At 38.5% G+C, this 15527-nt stretch overlaps 1 protein-coding gene across 1 annotated transcript in view; it reads left to right on the top strand.

Annotated features, from left to right (window-relative positions):
- The window catches only part of LOC127686031 (zinc finger protein 431-like), a 252177-nt gene that overhangs the window by 82600 nt on the left and 154050 nt on the right, over positions 1-15527 (top strand). The window lies entirely within an intron of this gene.

Genomic DNA, 15527 nt, shown 5'->3' with positions numbered 1-15527 from the left:
TATTCATATTCATTCAAAAAATTCAAACAAGCCCCACAGGCAGTAATCACGCCACACATCTGCAATCTAATGGAACATAAGGTAATGAAAACATCTCGAGAAACATAATATACTCTCTACCACATTTCAAAATTCAGTTAATTTCTTACACCAGCATATGCTTCTATGTACCAAAACTACATTCTAAGTTCATCCGCTAATAATTGAAAAACAAAACAGATCTTCTCTCCTGCGACTGAGCAGACAGGTACATCCAGTAGCGCAGGGAACACCAGAGTGCCAGAACAACTGAGACAGGGTCTGCCAGGGCCACACCTACACACAGGAGCTGGGCACTGCCAGAGCTCTGTGCTGGGGGAGAACATATCACCCAAGGGTGCTGAGCCAGCCTTGCAGGCCTACAGGAGGGACAAGCACCAGCCAGAGCCAACAGGACCAATTAACACCAGAGAAAACCAGATGGCAAAAGGCAAACATAGGAATGTTACCAACAGAAATCAAGGAAACATTGCATCATCTGAACCCTATTCTCCCACAACAGAAAGTCTTGGATTCCCCAACATACCAGAAAAGCAAGATTTGGATTCAAAATCACAGCTCATGATGTGGAAAGAGGGCTCAAGAAAGACATAAATAACACCCTTAAAGAAATTCACATGCAAATAGGAAAAGGCCCTTAAAGAATTACTGGAAAGAACAACAAAACCAGTGCAGGGACTAAACAAAAACATCCAGGATCTAAAAGTAGAGGTAAAAATAATAAAGAAATAATGAATTAAAACAACTCTGGACATAGAAAGTCTAGGAAAGAAGTCAGGAGTCACGGATGCAAGCATCAACAACAGAAAAAAGAGAGAGAAGAGAGACTCTCAGATACAGAAGATCCCATAGAAAGCATTGAAACAACAGTCAAAGAACATGCAAAATACAAAAAGTTCCTGACCCAAAACATGAGGAAATCCAGAGAAGACCAAATCTAAGGATTATAGCTGTAGAGGAGAGTGAAGATTTTCAAGGGCCAGTAAATACCTTCAACAAAATTATAGAAGAAAACTTCCAAGCTGGGTGGTGGTGGCACATGCCTGAAATCCCAGCACTTTGGGAGGCAGAGGTAGGTGGTATTTATGTTCGAGGACAGCCTGGTCTACAGAGTGAGTTTCAGGACAGCCAGGAACTATTCAGATATACCCTGTCTTGAAAAAAACCAAATCCAGAAATCCAAAAAAAAAAAAAAAAAAAAAAAAAAACCAAAACAAAACTTCCCTAACCTAAAGAAAGGGATTCCATTTTGTTGTTGTAGTTGTTGCTATTGGTTTTCCAGACAGGGTTTCTCTGTATAGCCCTGGCTGTCCTGGAACTCACTCTGTAGACCAGGCTGGCCTGGAACTCAGAAATCCACCTGCCTCTTCCTCACAAGTGCTGGGATTAAAGGCATCTGCCACCACAGCCTGGCAAGAAAGAGATTCCTATGAACACACAAGAAGCCTACAGAACTCCAAATAGAAATTCCTCCTGCCATATAATAATCAAAACACCAAATGCACTAAACAAATAAAGAATATTAAAAGCAGTAAGGGAAAAATGTCAACTAGCATATAAAGGCAGACTTATCAGAATTATACCAGCATTTTCACCAGAGACTATGAAAGCAAGAAGTTCCTGGGCAGCCCTTTTCCTTTTGATGAGTGTCATACAGACACTAAGGGAACACAAATGCAAACCCAGGCTACTATACCAAGCTAATCTCTCAATTACCATAGATGTAGAAATCAAGGTATTCTATGACAAAAACAAATTTACATAATATCTTTTCACAAATCCAGCCCTACAAAGAATAATGAATGGAAAACACCAATAAAAGGAGGAAAACTACACACCAGACAAAGCAAGAAATTAATCTTTTAACAAACCAAAAAAAAAAAAAAGAGAGCCACACAAACATAGCCCCACCTCTAATAAGAAAAATAACAGGAACTGGGCGTGGTGGCACACGCCTGTAATCCCAGGACTTGGGAGCCAGAGACAAGGGGATTTCTGAGTTTGAGGCCAGCCTGGTCTACACAGTGAAACCCTGTCTCAAAAAACTGAAGGAAAAAAAAAGAAAGAGAAAAATAACAGGAAGCAACAATCACTTCTTCTTAATATCTCTTAATATCAATGGAATCAATTCTCCAATAAAAAGACATAGACTAACAGACTGAATACATAAGCAGGATGCAACATTTTGCTGCATAGAGGAAACCCACCTCACTCAGAAAGAGACACTGCCTCAGAGTAAAAGGGTAGAAAACAATTTTCCCAACAAATGGTCCCAAGAAATAAGTTGCTGTAGCCATCTAATAGCGAATAAAATCAACTTTCAACCTAAAGTAATCAAAGAAGACAGGACACTTCATACTCAAAGGAAAAATCTACCAAGATGAACTCTCAATTCTCAATGTAATTTCTCCAAAAACAAGGGAACCCACACTCATATAAGAAACTTTAACAAAGCTCAAAGTTCACATAGCACCCCACACAATAGTACTGGGAGACTTCAACACCCCACTCTCATCAACGGACAGATCAGGGAAACACAAACTAAATAGAAAAACAGTGAAACTAACAGAAGTTATGAACCAAATGGATTTAACAAATATCTATAAAGAAAAGAATATACCTACTTCTCAGCACCTTACAGTACCTTTTCCAAAACTGACCATATACTCAGTCACAAAACAGACCTCTGCAGATATAAGAAGATTGAATTAATTCCATGCACCCTATTAGATCACCATGGACTAAGGCTGGTCTTCATTAACAACAAAAAGAACAGAAAGCCAACATACATATGGAAACTGAACAACACTCTATTCAATGATAACTCAGTCAAGGAAGAAATAAAGAAAGAAATAAAGGACTGTTTAGGCCTGGCTGGGGTGTCACATGCCTTTAATCCCAGCACTTGGAAGGCAGAGGCAGGCAGGTTGCTGAGTTCAAGGACAGCCTGGTCTACACAGTGATTTACAGGACAGCCAAGGTTATACAGGGAAAACCCTGTCTCAAAAAAAACCAACCAACCAAAGAAACAAACAAACAAAAGACTCTTTAGAATTTAATGAAAAGTAAGGCACAACATACCCAAACTTATGGGACACAATGAAAGCAGTGCTAAGAGGAAACCTCATAGCTCTGAGTGCCTCCACAAAGAAACTGGAAAGAAAGTACAGTAACAGCTTAACAACATAGCTGAAAGCTCTAGAACGAAGAGAAGCAAATACACACAAGAGGAGTAGACGGCAGGAAATTATCAAACTCAGGGATGAAATCAACCAAGCACAAACAAAGAGAACTATACAAAGAATCAACCAAACCAGGAGCTGTTTCTTTAAAAAAAAAAAAAAAAAAAAAAAAAAACCAACAAGATAGACTAACCCTTTGGCAAACTAACCAGAGGGCACACAGACAGTACCTAAATCAACAAAATCAGAAATGAAAAGGGAGGCATAAAAACAGATACTGAAGAAATCCAAAAAATCATCAGATACTACTACAAAAGTCTATACTCAACAAAAGTGGAATGTCTGGATGAAATGGACAATTTTCTAGACAGACACCAGGTACCAACGTTAAATCAGGATCAGATAAATGATCTAAACAATCCCATAACCCCTAAAGTTGTCCCGACCTGCAGGACAGTCAGCAGGGTCCTGGAACCACCTAGGAAAAGGTGAGAGACAAGATAGACGTGAAAAAACTGAACAGCAAGTCGAAATTCAGATCAAGCTGTCAATCTTTAATTTTCACACAAGGCTTTATAAAGGCAAGCAAGCAGGATTGGGGAGGGGTAGTGCGGGAAAGTCATTGTATTCGGGGGAACAATCTCAGGGGGCTAGCATCATTCTTCAGGAACAGTTTCTCAGAATTGTCTCTCAGGGTCTAAGCTAAGATTTGTCAGGTGCAGTAGGAACTTGGCATCATATTTCGATCATGAGGAGGTGAAGAGGAAAGGAGTTGCTATGGTAACCTAACCACAGGTGAGCTCTGTACTTACTGACCATCTAGATTACTTGCCTAATCTTTAAGCTAGTACATATTCTCCTAAAAACAGCTTATAGAAAGCCAGTTGGAAATGGCTGAGAGGAGGGGGTTTTTGAAAACTCTGTGAGAATGGCCCCTGGCACTAAAGAAATAGCACACAACAGTAATCCCAGCACTCTGGGAGGCAGAGGCAAGGGGGTTTCTGAGTTCGAGGCCAGCCTGGTCTATAGAGTGAGTTCCAGGACAGCCAGGCCTATACAGAGAAACCGTGTCTTGGAAAAAAAAATCCAAAAAACAGAACAAAACAAAACAAACAAAAAGAAGAAGACTTAATACCAATAGTCTTCAAACTATTCCACAAAACACAAACACAAGGAACACTACCCAAATCGTTTACTGAAGCCACAATTACTCTTATACTTAAGCCACTCCAAACCCAACAAGAAAGAGAACTTTAGACCAATTTCCCTTATGAATATTGATGCAAAAGTAATCAATAAAATTCTTGCCAACCAAAGCCAAGAACACATCAAAATGTTCATCCAGAATGATCAAATAGACTTCATCCCAGGAATGTTGGGATTGTTCAATATAAGGAAATCTATCAATGTAATCCACAAAATAAACTAACTCAAAAGAAAAATACCACATGTCATTTAATTGGACAACATCCAACAACTCTTCATGATAAAAGTCTTGGAAAGACCAGGAATTTAAGGCCCATGTTTTAACATAGTAAAAGCAATATATAGCAAACCAGTAGCCAACATCAAAATAAAAGGAGAGAAACTAAAAGGAATCCCTCTGAAATCAGGGACAAGGCAAAGCTTTCCACTCTCTCCCTTCCTGTTCAACATAGTACTCGAAGTCCTAGGCAGAGCAATGAGATGACAAAAGGAGGTAATTGGGATTCAAATTGAAAAGGAAGAACTTGCAGTATCACTATTTACAGATGATATGATAGTATACATAAGTGACCCCCCAAATTCCACCAGAGAACTTCTAAACCTGATAAACAAGTTCAGCAAAGTGGCTGGATATAAAATTAACTCAAGCAAATCAGTAGCCTTCCTATACTCAAAGGATAAAGAGGCTGAGAAAGAAATTAGGGAATTGACACCCTTCACAATAGTCACAAATGATATAAAATACCTTGGTGTGACTCTAACCAAGCAAGTGAAAGATCTGTATGACAAGAACTTCAAATCTCTGAAGCAAGAAATTGATGAAGATCTCAGAAGATGGAAAGATCTCCCATGCTCTTGGATTGGCAGGGATAATAGAGTAAAAATGGCCATCTTGCCTAAAGCAATCTACAGATTCAGTGCAATCCCTATCAAAATTCCTACTCAATTCTTCTTAGAGTTAGAAAGAGCAATTTCTAAATTTATGAAGAATAACCCAAACTCCAGGATTGCAAAAAGTATTCGCAACAATAAAAGAACTTCTGGCAGAATCACCATCCCTGACCTCAAGATTTACTACGGAGCAATAGTGATAAAAGCTGTATGGTATAGGTACAGAGACTGGCAGGAAAATCAATGAAATGGAATTGAAGACCCAGAAATGAACCCATACATCTGTGGTCACTTGATCTTTGACAAAGGAGCTAAAAGCATCCAGTAGAAAAAAACACTGCATTTTGAACAAATGGTATTGAGTCAACTGGCAGTCAAAGTGTATAATGATGCAAATTGATCCATTTTCCCTGTACAAAGTTCAAGTTCAAGTGGATCAAGGACCTCAAAATAAAAGCAGATACACTCAATCTAATGGAAGAGAAAGAGGGAAAGTGAACTTATTGGCACAGGAGAAATTTCCTAAACAGAACTCCAATGGCTCATGCTCTAAGACCAAGAATTGATAAATGAGACCTCATGAAACTGGAAAGCTTCTCTAAGGCCAAGGACTAATCAATAAGACAAATCGGCAACTTAGAGATTGGAAAATAAATGTTCACTAACCCCAAATCTGATAGAGGACTAATATTCAAAACATATAAGAGCTCAAGAAGCTAACCACTAGAAAACCAAACAAACCAATCAAAAAATGGTATATAGAACTAAACAGAGAATTGACAAACAGAGGGACCTTCAATGACTGAGACGCACCTAAATAAATGTTCAAAGTCCTTAGTGACCAAGGAATGCAAATCAAAACAACCCTGAGATTATACCTTACACCAATCAGAATGGCTAAGATCAAAACCTCAGGTAACAACATTGTTGGCAAGGATGTGGAGAAAGAGGAACACTCCTCCATTGCTGGTGGGATTGCAAACTGGTACAACCACCCTGGAAATCAGTCTGGAGGTTCCTCAGAAAATTGGAAACAGATTTAACTGAAGATCTAGCAATACCATTCTTGGGATTATAGCCAAAAGATGCCCCACCATGTCAGAGGGACCACGTTCCACCACTATGTTCATGTTCATGGTGGTCTTGTTTGTGAGAATCAGAAACTGGAAACAACTTACAAGTCCCATGACAGAAGAATGGATAGAGAAAATGTGGTTCATTTACACAGTGGAATAATACTCATGTATTAAGGAGTACAAAGAGATGTTACATATACACATTAAATGCTAAGGGCAGAACTTCGAGAAGATAATAAAGAAATGAGGGCTCTCGCGTTTGGCATTTTGCAAAGGATTTTTCTACACACAAGCTCCAAAAGTTTATTACGGATGCAGACACAGACTCCATAATAATGTTATTCAAACACCATCTATGGATTAAAGGAGAGACTAGAACCACATAGGACCTCACAGCACCCCATAGCTCTCTGGGAGCTGCTTACAATCCAGCTGCTGGGAAGACCCACCACACCTGCACCCTTTGCTAAGCTGCTTGTTCCTCCCCTTTATGAGAGATGACCTTGCACTTACCATGTCTGCAGTTTTGAGCTTCTTGTTCCTCCCCTTTATGAGAGATGACCCTGCACAGCTTAGCATGTCTGAAGTTTTGAGCTTGTCTGAGCTCCCTCACAGCACCCAGTAGACACACTCACAACACAGCAAGGGGGACAAATCATGCCTGATCAGTTACAGAGAGGAAATTTCAGGCTTGGGAACCGGACAAGCCTCCTCCTCTAATGACTGGAAGGTCTGTATAGAGGTTCTGATTGGTTAATGTGTCTTGAGTGACATGAGCACCAACCTAAGGGTTAGACTGCACTGAAGAGAAACTACCCAGTGGTTCCAGCCTGAAACCAATCCTTTTCCTGATCTGCAGATTTATATCTCAGTAGCACTAGCAGTACCTTTCCTCCTGCCTCTGCCTCCCAGAGGTGTGTGCCACTACAGCGCAGCGCCTTAAAATTACTAAGTTATCCCACTCTGGGTTCTCCTTCTACTCTTGCTCAATCCTGCTCTGATGTAGCAGTGCCCTCACCCCTAGTGCCTTATTCCCAATGCCTTACACCCAATGCTATGTTCCCAAGGTTATGCTTGCAATGGAATCTTTAGTAATCTTCTACCTTTTCTAGCAGAATACACCACATTGTTTTTCCAAGGGTCTTTTTTTAACAAAAGTTTACTAGAACTTGAAACATAAATTCAAATCATTTATTCAAAAATAACTATACAAAAATGTTTGCTTTAAGCCAGGCAGTGGTGGCACATGCCTTTAATCCCACCAATTGGGAGGCAGAGGCAGGCGGATTTCTGCATTCCGAGGCCAGCCTGGTCTACAGAGTGAGTTCCAGGACATCCAGGGCTATACAGTAAAACCCTATCGCGAAAACAAACATATGAATATCACCCCCCCATAAAAAAACAAAACATGAAAGATAGTTTGCTTGCATACCATTAAGAGTACTTATCTTGCTAAAAATCATTATCTATCAGTAGATCAACAGATTGGTTAAAAGGTAAAAAGCATAATTTTTGTTTTTAGTTAAGTTTCATATAGATAAACCCAGTCACCATTTTATTTTCTGTCCTTGCACCTATAGTAAATATTTCCTTGTCTTTTTATGACCTTTGGTTAATGGTTTTGCAATCTCTTAGAAAGTACTATACTGGAATAGGTACCTAGTTACTATCTCAGAAGCAATTAACTCATGATACTTGAAGATTGGAAGAGTTTTATTGTAATTTTTATTTTATTTTTTTTTAGATTTTTTTTTTTTTTTTTTTTTTGGAGACAGGGTTTCTCTGTATAGCCCAGGCTGTCCTGGAACTCGCTCTGTAGACCAGACTGGCCTCGAACTTAGAAATCTGCCTGCCTCTGTCTCCCAGAGTGCTGGGATTACAGGCATGTGCCACCACCGCCAAGCTAGTGCTTTTTATTATTATTATTATTACCAGGAAGGACTTAATAGCAGTGCTATTAGAAAAGAAATTAAAATTTCTAGTATAATTTTATCAATTTTTTAATTTTTTTTTTATTTTTCGAGACATGATTTCTCTGTGTAGCCCTGGCTGTCCTGAAATTAACTCTGTAGACCAGACTGGCCTTAAACTCAGAAATCTGCCTGCCTCTCTCTCCCAAGTGCTGGGATTAAAGACATGTACCACCACCTCCCGCTAATTTTAACAATTCTTATTGGATCATTATTAAAAATTAAGAGTTGGGCATTGGTGGCACTTGCCTGTAATTCCAGCACATAGGAGGCAGAGGCAGGAAGATTTCTGAGTTTGAGGCCAGCCTGGTCTACAGAGTGAGTTCCAGGACAGCCAGGGCTATACAGAGAAACCCTGTCTCAAAAAAAAAAAAAAAAAAAAAAAAAAAAAAAAAAAACTAAAAGAATAAATAAATAAATAAAAGGACAACCTGATCTCAATGTATTGCCACTTTGTTTACATCCATGGAGTTCCCCTTCATTGTGGGTTCTTTTGCATCTTTGAAGGCACATGGGATGGGAAGGACATTGATGACATGGCTCACATTTATAGCACCTTTTCCTATAGGAGTTTATTCACATATTTGAAGAGAACAGGAAGAACTCATAAGTTTACTACCCTGACTTCATTCATAAACTTTGCTATTGTGTGAGTAATACTACATTTGCAAAGTGAACCAAGAGAAACAGAAGAATTTACATTCCTAGTACTCATAGTGATTTTGTACAGTGTGATTATTTTAAATACTCCTAGTAAGTAGGAAAACTATATATTTGTAAATTTCTAGCACATTTAGAAGTCTACTCAATGTGGGGAGTATTACATATCTTCTAATAGTGCAGGAAGAGCAAGGGGTTGTTGCTTCTTTCAATATACCTATGTTCACATGGCTTGTATCCATTGTAACTAATGACATTCCTATTTAAAAAATTAAGTAATATAGGGATTAAGGTTTTTCCACAACAGCTCTATTGACTCTCATAAACTGTCCATCTCACAAAATCTGGCAACAGTATTAAAATTATACAATTGTCAACAGCTTTAGTATGAATATATGTTTGTTAGAGGTTTTTGGACGTACATTTACCACCTGTTCATTGTATCTTTTGCAATATCTAAGTGGTAGGAGATTAAACACACTGTTAATTCTACAGCATAACTCTATTGGGCTGAGATTAAATGGTGAGATGTGTTAAGGCATTATTTTCTTGTCTTTGTACTTAAAGGAATGCCTTACAAACATAAATTAGATACCTGACATTGTTGTACATGATTTGTAAGAATTTAATAATTATCTATAACCTAAAATCCTTTATTTTAACCATGTTGCTTTTCTTTAAATCTTTGAGGACATAATAAAATTTCTTATGAAACATATTCTTATCTGGTTGCACAGGAATGTTAATTACCTTTCATATCTTCTGGAAGTTTGAACGAGTTCTTCAATATTATGGTCTTCCCAAACGTAGCCTAAAATATAGTACCAGAGAGTGTATGTTACATTACTGGAAGTTACACAAAATTTCAATTACCAGCTTCAGTGAACTTTAGAACCATGATTGTTTATTGCCCTCATTCTTCATCATTTCCAACTTAAATTACAGAAAGAAATAACAATAATAAAGTAAGAGTTGTCCCTACATTTTAAAAAGTGAAAGGAAATTAGGAAGACTTGTCCCTACATTTTAAAAAGTGAATGGAAATTCACTGACTTACCTATCCAGTAAGATTCCCATAGGTTTCTAGCATCACATCTTTGTAGAGACTCTTCTGAGAAGAATCCAGCAAAGCCCACTCTTCCTGTGTGAAGTTCACGTGCATATCTTCATAGGTGACTATACCCTAAAATATCCCATACATGTGTACATAAGAGAATATATTGCCAAGAACATTGTAAATGTATACTTCATTGAGAATACAGTCATATAATTCTGCTATTTCCCATACTTGATCCATGACATAAATACTCTAATATAATCAAGGCATTTTAGAAGGAAACTGAATAATGAATTAGGTTCACCTGTCATTTCTGCACCCTGTGAGTAGGATGAAGCCTTCAACATGGAATGTCAATTAACACACATACAGACACACATGCATACAGTTCAACAGTGCTGAGCACGCATCAGATAAAATATATGAATAAATATTAACCAAAAAAAAAGAAAGAAACCAACTGATGAGCACACTGGGTGTATTCACGCCTGCCTTTAATCCCAGCAGACAGGAGGCAGTCACAGGTATATGTCATTGAGGTGGATGTCAGCCTGGTCCAAAATACTTATTCCAGGACAGCAAAACGTACATAATGAAACACTAACTCCCTTGCAAAATCAATCAATTGATCAATCAATCAAACAAAAAACATGAAAAGAACTCAAGGGTCTTCACTTAAGTTCCTACAAATAATTATACATTCACTCCAAGTCTGTATTCTTCCCAAAATCTTATGTGACCCAAGTTCAACATTTAAATTAATAAGATCTTAATAAAAGGTGATGTATGTTTAAACATTTACAAATGGACAGATGAAAATATTAGCTATATAACATTGATCATGGATCAGCAACATAGGGCAGGAGAGGTGGCTCAACAGAGGTATTCTCTGTCTACTAAATAAGTGGATTAAATTGTCAATATTTACATGGAGGAGCACAACTGTCCACTGCACCAAGTTCAGGAGGTCTGAGACCATCTTCTGCCTACTGTGAGCATCAGGCACACAAGATGAACATATTCATGCATATGGGGAAAATATTCATATCCATTCAAAAAATTTAAAACAAGCCTCACAGCCAGTAATCATGCCACACATCTGCAATCCAATGGAACATACAGGTAATGACGCCAACACATGACATCTCAAGTAACATACTCTCTACCACATTTCAAAATATATGAAGTTCGTACACCAGCATATACTTATATGTACCGAAACTACATTCTAAGTTCATCCGCTAATAATTGAAAAGCAAAACAGATTTTCTCTCCTGCGACTCAGCAGACAGGTACATCCAGTAGCGCAGTGGACACCAGAGTGCTAGAACAGCTGGAACAGGGTCCACCAGGGCCGCACCTACACACAGGAGCTGGGCAGTGCCAGAACACTGTGCTGGGGGAGAGCATATCACCCAAGGGTGCTGAGCCAGTCTTGCAGGCCTACAGGAGGGACAAGCACCAGCTAGAGCCAACAAGACCAACTAACACCAGAGATAACCAGATGGCAAAAGGCAAACAGGAATTTTACCAACAGAAATAAAGGAAACATCACATCATCTGAACCCAATTCTCCCACAACAGAAAGTCCTGGATACCCCAACACACCAGAAAAGCAAGATTTGGATTTAAAAATCACAGCTCATGATGCTGAAAGAGGGCTTCAAGAAGGACATAAATAACAACCTTAAAGAAATTCACAGGTAAACAGGAAAAAAGGCCCTTAAAGCATTACAGGAAAGGAAAATAAAACCAGTATAAGAATTGAGCAAACCCATCCAGGATCTAAAAGGAGAGGTAGAAATAATAAAGGAATAATAAAGGGAAACAACTCTGGACATAGAAAGTCTAGGAAAGAAGTTAGGAGTCATGGATGCAAGCATCAACAACAAAAAAAAGAGAGAGAAGAGAGACTCTCAGATGCAGAAGATACCATCGAAAGCATTGAAACAACAGTCAAAGAAAATGCAAAATACAAAAAGCTCCTGACCCAAAACATCCAGGAAATCCAGAGAAGACCAAACGAAAGCATTATAGGTATAGAGGAGAGTGAAGATTTCCAAGGGCCAGTAAATGTCTTCAAGAAAATTATAGAAGAAAACTTCCAAGCTGGGTGGTGGTGGTGGTGCACGCCTGTAATCCCATCACTCTGGGAGGCAAAGACAGGCAGATTTCTGAGTTCGATGCCAGCCAGGTCTACAGAGTGAGTTCCAGGACAGCCAGTGCTATACAGAGAAACCTTGTCTCAAAAAAAAAAAAACAAATCCATAAACCCCCCCCAAAAAAACAAAAACAAAAACAAAACAAAAATCAAAGACAAAAACAAAATAACAAAAACAAAAAAAACAAAAATATACAAAAACAAACAAACAAACAAAGACAGAAAACGTTCCTAACCTAAAAAATAGATTCTCTTTTTTGTTGTTATTGTTTTTTGAGACAGGCTTTCTCTGTATAGCCCTGGCTGTCCTGGAACTCACTCTGTAGACCAGGCTGGCCTCAAACTCAGAAATCTGCCTGCCTCTGCCTCCCAAGTGCTGCCTCCCAGCACCACCACCTCCTGGCAAGACAGAGATTCTTATGAACACACAAGAAGCCTACAGAACTCCAAATAGACTGGATCAGAAAAGAAATTCTTCCTGTCATATAATAATCAAAACACCAAATGAACTAAACAAAGAAAGAATATTAAAAGCAGTAAGAGAAAAATGCCAACTAACATATAAAGGCAGACTTATCAGAATTATACCAGACTTCTCACCAGAGACTATGAAAGCCAGAAGTTCCTGGGCAGCCCTTTTCCTTTTGATGAGTGTCATATAGACACTAAGGGAACACAAATGCAAACCCAGGCTACTATACCCAGCTAATCTCTCAACTACCATAGATGTAGAAATCAAGGTATTCTATGACAAAAACAAATTTACACAATATCTTTCCACAAATTCAGTCCTTCAAAGAATAATGAATGGAAAACACCAATAAAAGGAGGGAAACTGCACAACAGAAAAAGCAAGAAATTAATCTTTTAACAAACAAACAAACAAAAAAGGAGACCCACAGAAACATAACCCCACCTCTAATAAGAAAAATAACAGGAAATGGGCGTGGTGGCACAGACCTGTAATCCCAGCACTTGAGAGGCAGAGACAAGCACATTTCTGACTTCGAGGCCAGCCTGGTCTACACAGAGAAACCCTGTCTCAAAAAAAAAGAAAAATAAATAAATAAAAGAAAACTAACAAGAAGCAATAATCACTTCCCCTTAATATCTCTTAAAATCAATTGAATCAATTCTCCAATAAAAAGACATAGACTAACAGACTGGATATATAAGCAAGACCCAACATTTTGCTGCAGACAAGAAACCTACCTCCCTCAGAAAGAGACATTACCTCAGAGTAAAAGGGTGGAAAACAATTTGCCTAAGAAACGGTCCCAACAAATAAGTTGCTGTAGCCATCCTAATAGCGAATAAAATCAACTTTCAACCTAAAGTAATCAAAAAAGACAGGATACTTCATACTCAAAGCAAAAATCTACCAAGATGAACTCTCAATTCTGAACATATATTCTCCAAAAACAAGGGAACACACATTCATATAAGAAACTTTAATAAAACTCAAAACTCACATTGCGCCCCACACAATAATAGTGGGAGACTTCAACACCCCACTCTCATCAATGGACAGATCAGGGAAACACAAACTAAATAGAGAAACAGTGAAACTAACAACCAAATGGATTTAACAGATATCTATAGAAAATTTTATCCTAAAACAAAAGAATATACCTTCTTCTCAGCACCTTACAGTACTTTTTCCAAAATTGACCATATACTCGGTCACAAAACAAACCTCTGCAGATATAAGAAGATTGAAATAATTCCATGCACCCTATCAGATCACCATGGACTAAAGCTGGTCTTCATTAACAACAAAAACAGAAAGCCCACACACATATGGAAATTGATCAACACTGTACTTACCGATAACTCAGCCAAAAGAGAAATAAAGAAAGAAAGGAAGGACTGTTTAGGCCTGGCTGTGGTGGTGCATGCCTTTAATCCCAGCACTTGGGAGGCAGAGGCAGGCAAACTTCTGAGTCTGAGGCCAGCCTGGGCTACAGAGTGAGTTACAGGACAGCCAAGGTTATACAGAGAAACCCTGTCTCGAAAAAACCAAAAAAACAAAAGACTCTTTAGAATTTAATGGAAAGGAAGGCACAACATACCCAAACTTATGGGACACAATGAAAGCAGTGCTAAGAGGAAAACTCATAGCTCTGAGTGCCTCCACAAAGAAACCTGAAAGAAAGTACATTAACAGCTTAACAGCACAGCTGAAGGCTCTAGAACGAAGAGAAACAAATACACACAAGAGGAGTAGATGGCAGGAAATAATCAAACTCAGGGATGAAATCAACCAAGCAGAAACCAAAAGAACTATATAAAGAATCAACCAAACCATGAGCTGGTTCTTTAAAAAAAAAACCCAACAAGATAGTTAAACCCTTAGCCAAACTAACCAGAGGGCACGGGGACAGCATCTAAATCAACAAAATCAGAAATGAAAAGGGAGACATAAAAACAGATACTGAAGAAATCCAAAAATATCATCAGATCCTACTACAAAAGTCTATACTCAAAAAAAGTAGAATGTCGAGTTGAAATGGACAAATTTCTAGACAGATACCAGGTACCAAAGTTAAATCAGGATCAGATAAATTATCTAAACAATCCCATAACCTCTAAAGAAATGGTGCACATCTGTAATCCCAGCACTCTGGGAGGCAGAGGCAGGCAGATTTCTGAGTTTGAGTCCAGCCTGGTCTACAGAGTGAGCTCCAGGACAGGCAGGGCTGTATATACAGAGAAACACTGTCCCCACACCCCAAAAAAAGAATAGAAGCAGCTATTAATAGTCTCCCAATCAAAAGAAGCCCAGGACCAGATGTGTTAAATGCAATTTTACCCGACCTTAAAAGAAGACATTACAACTATTGGTGGTGGGCCACACCTGTAATCCCAGCCACTCTGGGAGGCAGAGGCAGGGAGATTTCTGAGTTCGAGGCCAGACTGGTCTACAGAGTGAGTTCCAGGACAGCCAGGGATATACAGAAAAAAACCAAATCCAAAAAAAAACCAAAAAAAAAAAACAAAAAACAAAAAACAAAACAACAACAAAAAAAAACAAGACTTAACACCAATTCTCTTCAAACTATTCCACAAAATAGAAACACAAGGAACACTACCCAAATCATTTAATGAAGCCAAAATTACTCTGATACCTAAACCACTCCTAAACCTAACAAGAAACAGAACTTTAGACCAATTTCCCTTATGAATATTGATGCAAAAGTAATCAATAAAATTCTTGCCAACCAAAGCCAAGAACACATCAAAATGTTCATCCACCATGACCAAGTAGGCTTTATCCCAGGAATG

Source organism: Apodemus sylvaticus, chromosome 5, assembly GCF_947179515.1.
Source record: "Apodemus sylvaticus chromosome 5, mApoSyl1.1, whole genome shotgun sequence".
In the NCBI taxonomy this organism is placed as follows: Eukaryota; Metazoa; Chordata; class Mammalia; order Rodentia; family Muridae; genus Apodemus; species Apodemus sylvaticus.
Note: the sequence above shows the minus strand (reverse complement) of the source record. Positions and strands in the feature narration are given on the sequence as shown.